Genomic DNA, 18661 nt, shown 5'->3' with positions numbered 1-18661 from the left:
CAATAACAGAGGAGGGACTGTTGGGACTGTGCGTACAGCACTACCAGGCAACAACTAGCGGTGTTGGAGCCCAGGGACAGGTGGAGGAGGAGGAGGTGGAGGAGGTAGGAGGGATTGCCACACACACAGCAGGGGAACAGCTGACGTTACTGAACCCCAATAACAGAGGAGGGACTGTTGGGACTGTGCGTACAGCACTACCAGGCAACAACTAGCGGTGTTGGAGCCCAGGGACAGGTGGAGGAGGAGGAGGTGGAGGAGGTAGGAGGGATTGCCACACACACAGCAGGGGAACAGCTGACGTTACTGAACCCCAATAACAGAGGACGGACTGTTGGGACTGTGCGGACAGCACTTCTGGACGGCAACTAGCGGTGTTGGAGCCCAGGGAAAGGTGGAGGAGGAGGAGGTGGAGGAGGTAGGAGGGATTGCCACACACACAGCAGGGGAACAGCTGACGTTACTGAACCCCAATAACAGAGGAGGGACTGTTGACTGTGCGTACAGCACTACCAGGCAACAACTAGCGGTGTTGGAGCCCAGGGACAGGTGGAGGAGGAGGTGGAGGAGATAGGAGGGATTGCCACACACACAGCAGGGGAACAGCTGACGTTACTGAACCCCAATAACAGAGGAGGGACTGTTGGGACTGTGCGTACAGCACTACCAGGCAACAACTAGCGGTGTTGGAGCCCAGGGACAGGTGGAGGAGGAGGAGGTGGAGGAGGTAGGAGGGATTGCCACACACACAGCAGGGGAACAGCTGACGTTACTGAACCCCAATAACAGAGGAGGGACTGTTGGGACTGTGCGTACAGCACTACCAGGCAACAACTAGCGGTGTTGGAGCCCAGGGACAGGTGGAGGAGGAGGAGGTGGAGGAGGTAGGAGGGATTGCCACACACACAGCTGGGGAACAGCTGACATTACTGAACCCCAATAACAGAGGAGGGACTGTTGACTGTGCGTACAGCACTACCAGGCAACAACTAGCGGTGTTGGAGCCCAGGGACAGGTGGAGGAGGAGGAGGTGGAGGAGGTAGGAGGGATTGCCACACACACAGCAGGGGAACAGCTGACGTTACTGAACCCCAATAACAGAGGAGGGACTGTTGACTGTGCGTACAGCACTACCAGGCAACAACTAGCGGTGTTGGAGCCCAGGGACAGGTGGAGGAGGAGGAGGTGGAGGAGGTAGGAGGGATTGCCACACACACAGCAGGGGAACAGCTGACGTTACTGAACCCCAATAACAGAGGAGCGACTGTTGGGACTGTGCGGACAGCACTTCTGGATGGCAACTAGCGGTGTTGGAGCCCAGGGACAGGTGGAAAAGCAGAGGAACACAATGTAGGCCGAAGCCTGAGAAAGTCGAAATGGAACCTTTAACCCCCCCCAAGGCGTTTGTAGCTGAAAGAGCCAGCTTGTGCAGCACAAAAGATGCAAAAGGAAAAGGTGGCTCTTTTCATCATGCTCCTTGCAAACACAGAACTAAACACTTATAAAATGTGTCCCCTGAAACCGTGAAACCGTCCCGGAGGTGGGACTTTCCTTCGTAATATGACGCAGCACAGCCGTCATTCCTACCCCCCCGGCGCCGCGCCCCGGCTCCTCAGCGTAGTTTGATTCCGTCCCGGAGCCTGCGCTGTTATGTTATCCCTTGGCCAGGCACACTTAGCGCTGCCCATCTTCTGACATCATTTGGTGTCAGGCTGGCTGCGCCTGTGCGGTCGCGCTGGCCGAGAGCCCGCCTCGCAGTGTCTTCTGATTTTATCCCACTGGGGGCCTGGGATCCATGGCCATGCGCAGTGCATATCCTCGCCTCTCACTCCCCTCCCTACGGCTTCTTAAGACTGTGCGGTGTCACGGCCGTGGCATGCTATTAGGGACCAGCTGACACCGAACAGTCTGAAGAAGCCATAGGGAGATGAGTGAGAGGTGGAGGTTCAGATATGCACTGCGCATGTCCATGGATCCCAGGCCCCCAGTGGGATTAAATCAGAAGACACTGTGAGGCGGGCTCTCGGCCAGCGCGGCCGCACAGGCGCAGCCATCCTGACACCAAATGATGCCAGAAGACGGGCAGCGCTAAGTGTGCCTGGCCACGGGATAACATAACAGCGCAAGCTCCGGGACGGAATCAAAGAACGCTGAGGAGCCGGGGCGCGGCGCCGGGGGGGGAGGAATGACGGCTGTGCTGCGTCATATTACGAAGGAAAGTCCCACCTCCGGGACGGTTTTACGGTATCAGTGGACACATTTTATAAGTGTTAAGTTCTGCGTGTGCAAGGAGCTAAACCAAAATAGCTACCTTTTCCTTGTGCAGCATTACTGCTGCACAAGGAGGCTCTTTCAGTAACAAACGCCTTGGGGGGGGGACAGATTCCCTTACATTTCAGTTGTTGTGTCAGCGTGGCGGTCGCATGACACATTGCCGGCTACACAGCTGGGGATCAGCTGACGTTACTGAAACCCAATAACACTGGGTCGTATGTTTTGACTGTGCAGACGGCACTTCTGAGCCTCAACTGGAGGTGTTGGAGCCCAGGAATTTAAGTTCAGGTGGTAGAAAGATGAACACAACAGGAGACCTGGATAACGTATACAGTGACCTAATTATTTAATCAGGAGGAGGTGGCAAATTCCTGCGAGATCCAGGCCTTGTTCATTTTCAGGAAAGTAAGCCGGTCAACGTTATCGGAGGATAGTCGCATGCGACGGTCAGTTAGTACACCACCTGCAGCACTAAAGACACGTTCCGATAATACACTGGCCGCAGGGCAAGACAGCACCTCCAATGCATACTGGCTTAGCTCTGGCCATGTATCCAGCTTTGAGACCCAAAACTTGAAAAGGGAAGAGCCGTCTGGGAGTACAGCAAGAGGGCAAGACATGTAGTCTGTCACCATCTGACGGAACCGTTGCCTCCTGCTGACTGGAGCCGTCTGTGATGGTGTAGACTTTTGTGGGGGGCACAGAAAACTGTGCCACAGTTGGGCCATACTGGTCTTGCCTTGGGCAGAGGCACTGCTTCTGCTCCCTCTTTGTGCAGAGCCTCCACCACTGCCTGGACGCACTGAGCTGCTTTGGAATGCACTAGCAGCACTTCTCTCAGTTGGAATGGAGAAGATGATGGAATTGACCAGTGTGTCTTGGTACTCCCGCATTTTTCGCTCCCGGTTCAACGGTGTGATGAGGCTTTCTACGTTGTCCCGGTAGCGAGGATCGAGGAGGGTGAACACCCAATAATCAGACATGTTGTGAATGTGGGCGATGCGGCGGTCGTTTCTCAGGCACTGCAGCATGTAATCCACCATGTGCTGCAGACTGCCAACTGCCCAAGAAACGCTGTCCCCTGCTGGAGGCGTGATATCTGCCTGCTCGTCATCACCCCACCCTCGCTGTACACACTGAGTACTGGACAATTCGGTAACTCCCTCCTCTGGACGGATGTCTTCCTCCTCCATTGACTCCTCCTCATCCTCCTCACAAACTGTCCCCTGCCTACGCGTTTGTGAGGAACCACGTGGCGCTTACTGTCCAGAAGATGATGGAAATGGTGAATCCTCATCCTCCACCTCTTCCACAACATCATCCCTTAGCGCTTGCAGTGATTTTTCAAGCAGGCAGATAAGGGGGACAGTCATGCTGACTAGTGCATCATCTGCACTCGCCATCCGCGTGGAATAATCAAAGGGACGCAAAACCTGGCAGACGTCATTCATAGTGGCCCACTCTGTGGTTGTGAAGTCTGTACGGCGCTGACTGCGACTTCTTTGCACCTGAAGCAGCTGGTACTCCATTACAGCTTGCTGCTGCTCACACAACCGCTCCAACATATGTAACGTGGAATTCCACCTGGTAGGTAGGTCACATATAATGCGATGTTCCGGCAGGCGGTGTCGGCGCTGCAGAGCCGCAATGCGCGCTTTTGCCGTGCTGGAACGCCGCAAGTGAGCACACTCTAGGCGGACCTTGTGCAGCAGTGCATCAAGATCCGGATAGTCCCTCAAAAAGCTCTGCACGACCAAATTGAGCACATGTGCCAGACATGGGATGTGAGTGAGGTTGCCGAGGCCCAGAGCTGCCACCAGATTTCGGCCATTATCACACACTACCATGCCTGGCTGGAGATTCGCTGGCACAAACCACACATCGCTCTCCTGCTTGATGGCATTCCAGAGCTCCTGCGCTGTGTGGCTACGATTCCCCAAAAAAATTAATTTCAAGACGGCCTGTTGACGTTTGGCCACGGCTGTGCTCATGTCGGTCGTAACAGGTACACGTTCATCACGGGTCCATGTGGAGGTGGACTGTGACGGCTCCTGCAGCGATGATTCTGAGGAACTGGTGTAAGAGGAGGAGTCAATGCATACAGAATGGATTCCTGCAATCCTTGGAGTGGGCAGGACACGTCCTGCGCCACTCACACGGTCTGTACCCGGCTCAACGACATTAACCCAATGGGCAGTGAGGGAAAGGTATCGCCCCTGTCCATGTTGACTGGTCCACGCATCGGTGGTGAGGTGGACCTTGCTACTGATGGCGTTCAGTAGCGCGTGTTTTATGTGTCCCTCCACATGCTTGTGCAGGGCAGGGACGGCTTGCCTGCTGAAGTAAAAGCGGCTGGGCACATTGTACTGTGGGACTGCCAATGACATCAAGTCACGGAAGCTGTCAGTCTCCACCAGCCTGAATGACAGCATTTCCAGTGACAGAAGTTTGGCAATGCCTGCAGTCAGAGCCTGTGCTCGTGGGTGGTTTGACGAGAAAGGCCGCCTTTTCTCCCATGCCTGTACTACCGATGGCTGTAGACTGGGCTGGGAGTGTGTGGATGACTGGGAAAGTGGTGCTGCGGGTGGAATTACAGCGGGTCTCTGGACAACAGGGCCAGAGGTTCTTCCACGGCGATCCTGGGAGGAAGCCGAACCAGCTGCGTGTGAGCTAGAGGAAGAGGCAACACGAGCTGAAGAGGTGGTAGCTGCCGCTGTTGGTTGGCCTAGCTCTTCAGTGTGTTTTTCTAACTCCGCCGGGTGCCTGTTGCGCACATGTTTCCACATGTTGGAGGTATTGAGGTTGCTGACATTTCGACCTCTTTTGACTTTTTGATGACACACCTTGCATCTGACATAGCAAATGTCATCTGAAACTGTGTCAAAAAAGGACCAGGCACTGCAAGTCTTGGGAGCGCCCTTTTTGGCTTTTGGAAGAGACATGCTCCTAACGGGTGCCAAAGCGGAGGCTGCAGGATCCGCAGTCTTCCCCCTCCCTCTCCCTCTTTGGGCCGTACGGGGAATCTCTTCCTCAGAGCTGCTCCCACCACCTTCCTGTCCCTCACGCCAAGATGGGTCAAGGACCTCATCATCTACACTACCCTCTGCCCCCAACTGCTCCTCCTGGGTAGTCTCAGCAGCAGAGCACGCACCAGTAAGTGGCACCTGAGTGTCATCATCAGCTGATGCGGCCTGCGATGTGGTGACCGGAGCCACTGGCCCACCCGCCTCTTCAGACTCAGAGAGAAAAAGCTGTTGGGCATCACTGCACCCTGCCTCTTCTTCCATTTCTCCAATGCTGCTTGGCTGGCCCCCTGTTTCCAAGCCAAGAGATTCAGAGAACAGAAGTAGAGACGGCTCCTGTCCTGGGCTCTCTGTCTGCCTGGGCAATTTGGCAGGTGGTGAAGAGACAGATGGCTGCTCTCCAGTGCTCTGTGTCTGAGAGGATGTGGCACTAATTGAAGTTGATGCATTAGCTGCCATCCATCCGACAACGGCTTCAATTTGTTCTTCACGCAGCAGCGGTGTACGGCGCTCTGACACAAAGCTGCGCATGAATGACTGTTGCCTGGTGAAAGTGGGTGCTGATGAGTCACCGGTGCCCGCAGCAGGCACAGAATCCCCACGTCCCCTCCCTGCTCCGCGCCCACGCCCACGTGCCTTACTCACTGCCTTCTTCATCTTGGTTGACTGATAAAGATAAGCAGAAAAGTACTAACGGCTTTGTGTGCTTATTCCTGAGCAACTCCTCCTAACAGGTATAAGAAACACTAATTTTCTAAAGTGTGGACTAGACTTTAATATGAGCTAATGTGGCCTACACAAATGTAAAGTGGTGTCACTGGTGTGTTTGGTGAACTTTATTATTTATTTATTTTTTTGGGGCTGAACTGACAACGGATAGAGCTGCAGTCACACGGAGACCGTGCAGACAGACGTAAACGGCGCTGCAAGGCCCAAAAACCCTCCTCTACGTTATCCTATGTAGTGTTTTTCCACAAGTTAGCTGGAGACGGGTGGAAAGACACTACTAGGATTTTTTTGAAAAAATGTGCAGCAGCCTGCACTACTTAAAACAAAATGAAAATTGATTTGGCGGTATGACGCAGTGAAGAACCCTGAGCTGGAGACAACCAGGCTATGGCTGCTCACAGACTACAGGGCGAGCTGCAGTCACACGGAGACCGTGCAGACAGCCGTAAACGGCGCTGCAAGGCCCAAAAACCCTCCTCTACGTTATCCTATGTAGTGTTTTTCCACAAATTAGCTGGAGACGGGTGGAAAGACACTAATAGGAATTTTTGGAAAAAATGTGCAGCAGCCTGCACTACTTAAAACAAAATGAAAATTGATTTGGCGGTATGACGCAGTGAACAACCCTGAGCTGGAGACAACCAGGCTATGGCTGCTCACAGACTACAGGGCGAGCTGCAATCACACGGAGACCGTGCAGACAGCCGTAAACGGCGCTGCAAGGCCCAAAAACCCTCCTCTACGTTATCCTATGTAGTGTTTTTCCACAAATTAGCTGGAGACGGGTGGAAAGACACTAATAGGATTTTTTTGAATAAATTAGCAGCAGACTACACTACTTGAAAAAAAAAAAAAAAAAAGAACAGTATGAGGCAATGAACCACCCTCCCTGAACTGAATACAACCAGCTATGGATGGCCTATGTGGCTGCACTCAGACTAGAGAGTGGGCTGCACGCACACACACACACACACACAGACCTTGCAGATCGCTGTGAAAACAGCGCTACAAGGCAAAAGCAAGGTGAATAGTAGGTGAACACAGCGGTTGCTAAATTAGCCTTTGGAAAGCACAAATAAGCAAATCGCTATCTCTAAACTGTCCCTCAGTCAGCAATCAGCGTCCTGTCACTAACTGAATTCACAGCAGAGTGATCGCAAAATGGCGCCAGCGACTTTTAAACTGCATCATGACATCATTTCAGCAGCCAATCACAGCCTTGCCAGTAGTTTCATGCCCTCCATGCTAAACAGGATGTGCCCACACTTGGAATCATTCTCATTGGCAGAATTTCTGCATTTTGAATCTTGGAACTTCCGATTCCGGTATCCGATACGCGGTAAGTATCGGAATCCCGGTATCGGAATTCCGATACCGCAAGTATCGGCCGATACCCGATACTTGCGGTATCGGAATGCTCAACACTAAAGACCATCAATTTCTTCCAATAGCCAAGGACTAACACAAATTGTAATTTTATGTATTCATATAGTAAAGAGCAAAAATGATTAATTTAGACATTTCACTAATGAGGTAAATAATAAGCCCATGTATGGATGAGGGTTTCAATCTCTGGGACTCACATGTTTAAAGAACAAAGGTCCCCATACAGGTGGATAATAAAAGTAGAGGCAGCAGGAACAGCACATGCCCACAGATGTCTCCATTCACTTCTTGGAGAATCCCTACAGAGCATGTAGCCACCCCACCATGTTAGATGGATGTCAGGTTCTGGTAATGGGTGTCAGTTCAAAAAGTTAAACTTGCATCTCTATATTATTTATATGTAGAAGCCTTACAAAAGGGGATCTACTAACCATTTAGGAGAATCTATTGCAAGATTTCACAGTACAAACTGAATACACAATTATAAAAACCATTTTAGGCCTAATGACTCTGATGTGCTGACTTTGACAGCAATTTCAGAATGGTTGTGTAATCCAATAGAAATGAATGAAGAGAAGCCAAATGAGTCTAGTCTTTGTGTGATTGCAAGTATGCAAACCTTACACATGTGGACAAATGTCCGACCAATCGCACCTGGTAAATTGGGGAACTATGGCTGTGTGCACACGATACAAGGTCATGATTTGGCGGTCTACAGACACATAGACTTACTGCAGTCTTTTGTCCCAAGCCCAATCAAGCCCTTTAAGTACACCGGTCTCATCAGGTCTATATGAGTACTTTGAGTACTTATTAATGTATGTAGAAAGTATACTGAAACCTGACAGATCTAACAAATTTAATTTATAATACTATGGCAAAGGGGTCGTTAGCCCCACTCAAACTTTTGTCTTGGATATGAACGGCTGCAGCTTGGGAACTCTTTTTCTAGACTGCTGATACTACAATACTACATTCTCTTGGTTTAATACAGACCAAGAACCTACAATGTCGTATTGGTGTCTGTGTAAGAGAAAAGTAAAATAATAAAATACAGAAGCTTCAAAATAATCTTTAGTTTCTCTCCCTGGGTTTTTTAAGTGCATGTATGAATGTAAGTAAAATTGCATTTTACGAACCTGATGTAATAAACAGTCCTACAATATATCTCCTGTCTCTATCTCCCATGTGTGCACCGAAGCATTGATGATTGCTTAGCGCTACTGAATGAGCTTCAGAATTATTTGTATCTAATATCACATTTTTATTCATTCCAAATCAAATGCATTACGAGGAAAGTATAGCAATGAGTGGAATGGAGAATACCTAACCCGGCATTTTAATATCTATTACTGATTCAAAATGAGCAAGATAAGCAAGTATAGGATATCATCATAAGAAAAGGATATGAAAAATAGATCAAATGATGACCATAAGCAAAATATATTTCAGATGTGAATGTTCAAAAATGATTGCACATCAGGCTATTATCATCAGATCTCAGTTTACATTTGTATTGAAAATGACAATGAAGCAAATGTGTCATATCCCAAAACAAACCAAAGACCCGAAAAAAGCTTTCCTCATATCTTATGCTGCTCCTATAATTTTTTCGACTCCCCTTATTTGTATTGATTTTGTTTAACAGTGTTGCGGTATAGCATGTATGTTGGAGAGAAGTGAAAGGATTCATCCACAAGTAGTAGAATTGCTGCCGAATTTTGTCACCTGATTATTTTTCATCCTTAACATATCACTATCTGTTAATAAATTGCAGTTTATATACCATATACAGTAGTTGTTTAACTTCTTATCATTATGGAAGAACAAAGGCCCAGGGCCCCCCAAAAACCAGCAGGATTGTAAATAAAAAGAAAATTAGCAGTAAGATCTTCAATCCTGTGTAATGTACATATAGGTCTAAAGGGTAATGTTTCTCTTTGTAGAGAGTGATATACTGGCTCTGACATGCCAAGGTAAGAAGGCTTAGTCGCCATGCAATGCTCCTCCGAGAAATCTAATATGCAAATCACCTCTTCAGAGAGGAAGCGGACTTGAACTCTATAGTGCCACCTGTTGGAAGAAGCAATCCTAAAAGTCTTGCAATATGACTTAGGATAAAAGACAAATCATAATCTCAGTTTGCAGACATAGTGTTTCAGGGTATTGCTCCTCGTGAGTGTAAAGTATGAGAACTGATTTGGCTAGGTGGGAGGCTCTGGACTGAATTCAAAGGGAGAGACTGATTTGGTTTTTATCCTACGTCATATTGCAAGACTCATTAAAGGGACAAAAATGACTTGTAGGATTGCTGTTTCCAACAGGTGGTGCTGTAGAGTTCAAGTCCTCTTCCTCTCTGAAGAGGCAATTTGCATGTTAAATTTCCCAGAGGAGTATTGCACGGTGAATAAGCTTTCTAACATTGGTATGCCAGAGCCGGTATGTCACTCTCCACAAGAAGACACATTACCCCTTAGACGTCTGCCCAGAGCCTCTTACTTAGCCAAATCAGTTCTCATCCTTTGCACCGATGAGAGGTAATACCCCGAAACACCATGTCTGCAAATTCGCGCTCGCTGGCAGTCGTTAGCATTCACACACCAGATTGTGGTTTGGTCCAAAGATGTGATTTTTATTACTTTGGCAAAAAATTCCAGTAGTTACAAAACACAAAGCAGCTTCTTCTGGGCACAAAGATATAGCCAAAAAATAATCCGTTCATGCAACAGCAGGTAATGATTACCAGAGCGGGCTCACATTTTCAGAATTGAGGTTCCACACTAACCTCAGTATGCTTCTGGTTCACTGGTTACTCTTCAGCTCCAACACCTTTCAGGCTCTCATAGACTGTCCACCATTAGACAACATTCATATGTTCAGTATTTGGTCAGTATTTTACAACATAATTTGTAAGCCAAAACCATAAGTGGGTAAAAAATGCAGAAGTGGTGACATGTTTCTATTATACTTCTCCTCTGATTGTTCCACTTCTGGTTTTGTCTTGCAAATACTGATGCAAAATACTGACCAAATACTGAATGTGTGAATGTTACCTTAAAAGGTCTTTTTTCCTGGCTAACAGCACAGACTGCTCGGCTCCCCATCTGACTGACCAGAAAACAACCAGACTGGGGCTCTAGACTTGGATAGCAAGGTGTGTCTATTTAAGACCAAAAAAAAAGGAATGTCCAGCTCCACCGAATCTGTGAAGATAAAAGTTCTTTATTCACAAACTTGTAGCTTAGAGGACACATGATTAAGGGAGCTTAGTCTCCAGAAACGTGTTGAGATTTACACCCATATGGTTTGAGCTGAAGTTTGTATCCTCTGTGCTACAAATTTGTGAATAAAGAAATTTTATCTTCACGGATTCGGTGGAGCTGGACATTGCTTTTTTTTTTGGACTTTACACATTTGGACACAGCGGGTCCATGCTCCCGAAGTTCAACTAATGCATCACGGGTGAGCTGGTTTATTTCTCTTTTCTTCAAAGCGTCTATTTAAAACCTGCACTACTAGGAATTGACCCAGTCCTACCTGGTTCTTTTAGATGCCCTAGTTTAATGTTATGTTGCAGAGTTCCTTAACATCAGTAACAAGATCGGGGTGGAGAACAGAAGCAAATTCTTCATGGTTAAAGAAAATGCAGACATATTTTAGTGAACATAAGATGAAAATGACATAGAACTGTTAATATTTGTTAATATAATACCAAACAGAGTCTTTAGGTTATAGCGTGTGTAGAATTATTGCTTTGTCTTTTATTTTTCTTTAAATAAAATCTGTCAGTAAAATAAATCTCCATAAGCAGCATATATGGGCATGCAGGTCTTTGCAAGCTAAATCCATAGATACCTTTATATTGTCTGTTGCTGCATTCCTGAACTATCACTATTTTAAATAATATGCAAATGAACTGCTTTGGGCAGGCCTCATGGGGTTGTTTCAATTCCCAGCTCCAGTTTCTTTAGCTTGATTGATAACTCATGACCTCGGGAGGCAGAAGCTTAATGCCTAATTTGCATATTAATTAAAATGCAAAATGCTCAGGAATGCAACAACAGATAAAAGATATAAAGATGCAAAAAGATTTTGCTTTGTAAATAACTGCATGCTTATATATGCAGTTTTAAAGGGGTGATCTTACTAACAGATTCACTGTAAATGGATTATTTGAAATTTGAAACGCTATTATTGGTGTACATGAGTTGTATTGTATTGCAAAGAAGCTCTATTCAAGTGAATAGAACTAAATGACAGCACCGGACAGAACCTTTGAACAAGAGTGGATATGACTGGCAAGAATAATAGAAGACTAGTGATGAGCGAGTGTGCTTGTTACTCAAGTTTTCCGAGAATGCTCGGGTGATCTCCGAGTATCTTGGGCATGCTCGTAGATTATGTTTGAGTCCCCACAGCTGCATGATTTGCTAGACAGCCTGAATACATGTGGGGATTCCCTAACAAACAGACAATCCCTGCATGTGTTTAGGTTGTCTAGCAGCCGCAAATCATGCAGCTGCGGGGACTCAAACATAATCTACAAGCACGCCCAAGATACTCGGAGATCACCCGAGCGTGCTTAGAAAACTCAAGTAACGAGCATACTCGCTCATCACTATAGAAGACCATTTTATCTCATCTCATGCAGTAAGCAATACAGTAAAGTTTATTGTACTTTACTAGTGACCATTAGGGATGGGCAAACACTTCAATGTTTGGGTCCATGGGGTTCAGACGAACCTTATACAAAAAGTTTGGTTCAGGTACCAGAATGATACCAAGAACTCAAACCCGAACCCCATTCAAGTAAATGGGGGGGCCTGAACATCTGGCAGTTCCCAAGATGACATTTGTGCGACAATGTGGGAAACACCGGCTGTGATTGCAGGTAACATTACTGCCTGTCACAGCCCTGCGGTTGGCACGCTGCCACACAGACGACAGCATGTAAGCCAGCAGCTGTGACTGATTTCTGAATAGGTTACCGCCAGTCAGGTGTCAGCTGATGATTACTACTCTCATCAGCATATGCCTGGTCTCATTGCTAGCAGTGAGAACAGATGTACGCTGTTGAGAGAATTCACCAGCCAGCACCTTTCCATTGTGATAAATATGTCAGTGAGATAATTAGTGCACTATTTGTGTATTTTACTGTACGTGTATTTAGTTATTAAATAAAAGAAAAAAATGCAGTGGGTCCCCCTTGATTTTACTAACTAGTTGAGATAAAGCAGACAGCTGGGGGCTGATGTTGTACTGGGAAAAGGCCAGTATCCATGAAGCTTCCCACGCTATTAATATCAGCTCATAGCTGTCTGCATAGCCTTTACTGGTTATTAAACTGGGGGATTCCCCAAAAAATATGATGTGGGGTCCTCTATATTAAATAACCAGCAAATGCTAAACAGACAGCTCCAAGCTGATATTAATAGGCTAGGAAGGGACCATTGATATTAGCCCCTTTCAAAACTAATAACATCAGCCCTCAGCTTCCACAGAAAAGGCACATCTATTAGATGCGCCTCGGATTTTCCCACTTGTCCTGAAGGGTTGGCAAGTGGGGTAGTTGTTTTGGGGTTGATGTCAGCTGTTTTATGTCTGCTGACATCAAATTCAGGAGTTAGTAATGGAAAGGGGTCTATAAGACCCCCAACACTAACCTCATAAGTTTAAGTAAAAAAAAAAACACAGAACAAAGTCCTTTATTTTAACAAAACATTCCCCAACCCTCTTTTACCCATTTATTAATGTAAAAATAAAAAATTAAATTTATACTCACCTATCTGCTGATAAACCATAATGCTGATGTCCCATGTCAATCCCCAACTCTGCTACATCTGGTTGCTAAGCTGAGTAGTGACAAATATTACCGCTCAGCCCAGCTGCCATCCCACACAGTGCTGAGTGTGAGAACGCACCTGCATATGACCGGTGGTGACTTCATTAAGGTTTCTGCCAGTCACAAGCCACCACATTCTTATGCTCAGTGTCATCTGGTTGCCAGACTGAACGTTAACATTATTGATGACACTACTCAGCAATGCAACAAGATGTAGCAGAGTTGCACTGTCACCTTTACCTGTGCTGGTTATCAAGAATGGAGAGGACCCCACAACTTTTTTTAATTGCTTGGGGAGAAGTCCATGTTCAGGGTCTGTGCATGGACACTAGATGTCCAGTACGGACACCGAACTTTACCGGTCGTGTTTGCCCATCTCTTGTGCCCACAGCAAAAAGTGAAAGTAGCTATAACACAACTTGACTTCCACATTCAAGCTTGATGCTGACCACTCTGTCTTGCAGAGTTTAATAAGCTCCTTGGTATTGGTCCTCAACCCCACCAAAAGGATTTTTACTTTGCTGAAGGGGCTCACAGGTGTCTTCTACAAAGCAGATGATGATCAGAATAGTGAATGTAGGGAAAACCAAACGGTGTTAGCATCAAAACAATAGGAAGACCAGTCAACAGCTTAAATTTACAAGGTTTAGAGAAGCAAGGTTATCATTCATGGGTCAGACTTACTGTACTCAGAGTATCAGTCAAAAAAGTGTCAGAAGAGTATGAAGTCAAACCTAGGTGAACATTCTTTGGAATAATTCTGAAGAGTTATTGAAAAATAGTAGTCATAATATAAGAGAAAAAGTTAAATAAAGCACATCAGGAAGTATGTGGCGAACACAATAATTGGCACTGTGCATTGCTAACATTACATAGGCTGCCGAGATCACTAATTATCATGATGCACTCACAGAAGGTATGTGATCCAAAATGTATAAGCAAGTTTTTTTAATTCACACCAGGCCGGATCGCATCCTTTCTGTGTCCACAGCTCACACAGCATAAAAATCTCCACTTTGTCAAGCTCTTATTTGGACGATACTCTCCTACAGGCTGCAGCTACAACACATCAGGCTTCTTTCTACAGGTGTTGTGTCCTCCTCCTTACACAGCCATTATAGGTGAGTGCTGCCATCAACTTCACCACCTGCTCGATCCTTACTGTACTGCCCTATGTGTGCAGAATTGTCCAATCTAGATCTTCCCAAGACTCATTTTTTTACATGGTGCGCCGGCCAATCACAGCCATGCCGATACTTGACATGTCTGATGGGGCCGGAAGTGTCCACACAGGAAAAGTTTATTGATTGACTGAGCTGCAGTCTTTTAACAAGCTTTGTTCGACTGCCTAACACAGAAACCATCCTTAAATTGGTCTGCTGTTCAATGCTCTTGATTTACTCATCAACTAGACTCCTGGATTGACCATAATGACTGCCCTTTAATTGGCTGAATTGCCTTTTGCTAAGCAAATGTGCCAGCAGGCTCTCTATCAATGCCTTCAAGAACACCAGTGATGATAAGTGCTGGCATGGCCCAGGAAAGTAACATTATTGTAATAGTTGGTGTCTCCTCTTGCTTTCATTGCATAGACTGTTTGAGTTGGAAGGGACCTCAAGGGTCATCATGTCCAATCCCCTGCTCAATGCAAGTTCACTAAACCATCTCAGACACATGTCTGTCCATCCTCTGTTTGAAGACTTCCATTGAAGGAGAACTCACCCACCACCTCTCATGGCAGCCTGTTCCACTCATTGATCACCCTCACTGTCAAAAAATTTGTTTCTAATATCTAAGATAACTACTGAAAGGTTGAGATACAATGGTGTGGCTAAAGGCATTCGGATACACCATGCCCATATGCAGAGACGCATGGCCACACAGTCACCACCAAAATAGTGGCACCATTCGCATATTCACGGTTTGGCAGCATACAGTTTGAAAGTTCAAATCTCCGGAAATTAATTTTTGTTGAACATATTAATCTGATAATTATTTAAGGGCCATATTGTTTAGTGAAGCTTATAAATAAATTGTCTTGAATAAATTCCAGGAGATCGTTCTTCAATTAAGGCAATGAGACGACACAGCCGGAGTGTCTGCATTTATCTAAACTGATTGTTAATCTAATTAAAATCAATTTCTGAGGACAACAATAAGAACATGAATTTATATTTATCTTAATTACTCAGTAGATTGTAATCCTCTTGAAGTTAATTATAGCTGCTCCTGTATCAGTACAGTCTATAGTATACAATGGAAAGTGACAGACTCTTAGGGTACTTTTAAACAAAACGATTTACCAACGATCACGACCAGCGATATGACCTGGCCATGATCGTTGGTAAGTCGTTGTGTGGTCACTGGGGAGCTGTCACACAGACAGCTCTCCAGCGACCAACGATGCCGAAGTCCCCGAGTAACCAGGGTAAACATCGGGTTACTAAGCGCAGGGCCGCGCTTAGTAACCCGATGTTTACCCTAGTTACCATCGTAAATGTAAAAAAAAACAAACAGTACATACTCACATTCCGGTGTCCGTCAGGTCCCTCGCCATCTGCTTCCCGCACTGACTGAGTGCCGGCCGTAAAGTGAAAGCAGAGCACAGCGGTGACGATGGTAACCAGGGTAAACATCGGGTTAGTAAGCGTGGCCCTGTGCTTAGTAACCCGATGTTTACCCTGGTTACAAGCGAACGCATCGCTGGATCGGTGTCACACATACCGATCCAGCGATGACAGCGGGAGATCCAGTGACGAAATAAAGTTCCAAACGATCTGCTACGACGTACGATTCTCAGCGGGGTCCCTGATCGCTGCTGCGTGTCAGACACAGCGATATCGTATGGATATCGCTGGAACGTCACGGATCGTACCGTCGTAGCGACAAAAGTGTCGTCGCAATAAGATGCTGTGGTGTAGTCCTCCTTGTGTTTTTTTGCCGCTGTTTGTACTTTAACTGTGTGTACATAACCTTTAAATATTTTTACAATCTGAACGAAAAGAAGTTAAACCATTTATTATAACCTTAATTGTGATGAACTATTGATTGAACGTGACATGACACCTTCTCTGGCATTACACTTTGTTTTTCTGTTAGCGAAACTTGCTTTCGCTTGCTTGTTCAGACAATTAAATAATAGAGGGCAAAAATGAAAGAGAAAATGTTTAGTAAAACAAAACTAATAGTCAGAACATGAAAAAAAATATTAGAAATATGCATTTTATACCTTAAAATTGATAATAAGCAGCCAGTAGTCTTTTTTTACCTAAAGTCGCTTTGTTCGCTGTTTTGACATTGTTTTTGTGATGTCTTTTTTCTGATTTTCATCCTATAACTAATGAAAAAAAATGAACATGCTATTTTTTTCTGAACCCTGAAGTGAATGAAAGACGTAACAAAAGTCTGAAAGTGCGCACAGCAATGTTGTTTTTACATTTCTGTGCATTGCAGTCATTATTTGTGGTGCTTATGCTGTGCTTTTTCAAGCAAATTTCAGATAGAACCCCCTTGAAAAGGATGTTATGTGCAGATATCCTAAAGAGGATCTTACACACACTATTTAAATATGCAGGCAGAAACACAGCAGAAAAAGAACACGTCCCCACATTAGCTTAAATTTCTAAGGGTACGTGTCCCATTCAGGATGACCGGCGGCTAGGATGGAGCGGCAAACCCGCTCCGCCATAAGCCCCGCCCCCTTCTGTGACGCAATGATGCCGGATGTGTTCATTGCACACATCCGGCATCATCGCACCCACACATAGGGCCCAGTGATTTACCTTGCGGCGGCGCAGCGTCGCCGCAGCGTCGCCACAAGGTACACGGACATGCTGCGATCTTAAAAGACGCGCCGCATGTCCGGAATCGCTGGGCCGATGGATGCGTGTTACCACGCATAGTGGAGACGGGATTTCATAAAATCCCCTCCACTATGCTGTAACATCTGGACGCTGCGTGTTTGACGCTGCGGCTTTGTGCAGCGTCAAACGCGCAGCGTTTCCTGAACGTGGACACATACCCTTAGTGTGTGCAGTGTAAGGATACAGATCTGATCTCCTGGATTAAACCCCATGCATAATTAGAAAATGCTGGTAGATTAGAGCACAGATGACTTAGGGTACCGTCACACAGTGAAATTTCCATCGCTGCGACGGCACGATCCGTGACGTCGCAGCGTCGTATGAATATCGCTCCAGCATCGTAGACTGCGGTCACACTTTGCAATCATGGCGCTGGAGCGATGCCGAAGTCCCCGGGTAACCAGGGTAAACATCGGGTTACTAAGCGCAGGGCCGCGCTTAGTAACCCGATGTTTACCCTGGTCACCAGCGTTAACGTAAAAAAAACAAACAGTACATACTTACATTCCGGTGTCTGTCCCCGGCGTTCTGCTTCTCTCCACTGTGTAAGCACCATAGCCGGAAAGCAGAGCGGTGACGTCACCGCGTCACCGCTGTGCTCGTTTTCCGGCCGGCAGGCGCTCACACAGTGGAGAGAAGCTGAGACGCCGGAGGACAGACACCGGAATGTAAGTATGTACTGTTTGTTTTTTTTACGTTTACGCTTGTAACCAGGGTAAACATCGGGTTACTAAGCGCGGCCCTGCGCTTAGTTACCCGATGTTTACCCTGGTTACAAGCGAACACATCGCTGGATCGCTGTCACACACAACGATCCAGCGATGACAGCGGGTGATCAAGCGACGAAAGAAAGTTCCAAACGATCTGCTACGACGTACGATTCTCAGCAGGGTCCCTGATCGCTGCTGCGTGTCAGACACTGCGATATCGTAACGATATCGCTAGAACGTCACGAATCGTACCGTCGTAGCGATGGAAATTTCACTGTGTGATGGTACCCTAACACTTTTCAAATAAAGTACCTGTGTGGGGAGACATAGCACAGATGAGTTTAGTGCAACATTATTAAGTCTATTATCAGCTCTCCGTAACGCATATTATTATTAGCACTGTTAGGGTACCGTCACACAGTGGCATTTTCATCGCTACGACGGCACGATTCGTGACGTTCTAGCGATATCGTTACGATATCGTTGTGTCTGACACGCTACTGCGATCCGGATCCCCGCTGAGAATCGTACGTCGTAGCAGATCGTTTGAAACTTTCTTTAGTCGTCTAGTGTCCCGCTGTGGCGGCATGATTGCATTGTGTGACACAGGTTGTATACGATGTGCACACAGTAACCAACGGCTTCTACATCGCAAATACGTCATGAAATTATCGCTCCAGCGCCGTGTATTGCAACGTGTGACCGCAGTCTACGACGCTGGAGCGATAATCATACGACGCTGCAACGTTGCGAATCGTGCCGTCGTAGCGATGAAAATGCCACTGTGTGACGGTACCCTTATACTGTCCATTCCCTCACATTGCCCATGAGGGA

This window comes from Ranitomeya variabilis, chromosome 3, assembly GCF_051348905.1.
Source record: "Ranitomeya variabilis isolate aRanVar5 chromosome 3, aRanVar5.hap1, whole genome shotgun sequence".
NCBI classification, from domain to species: Eukaryota; Metazoa; Chordata; class Amphibia; order Anura; family Dendrobatidae; genus Ranitomeya; species Ranitomeya variabilis.
Note: the sequence above shows the minus strand (reverse complement) of the source record.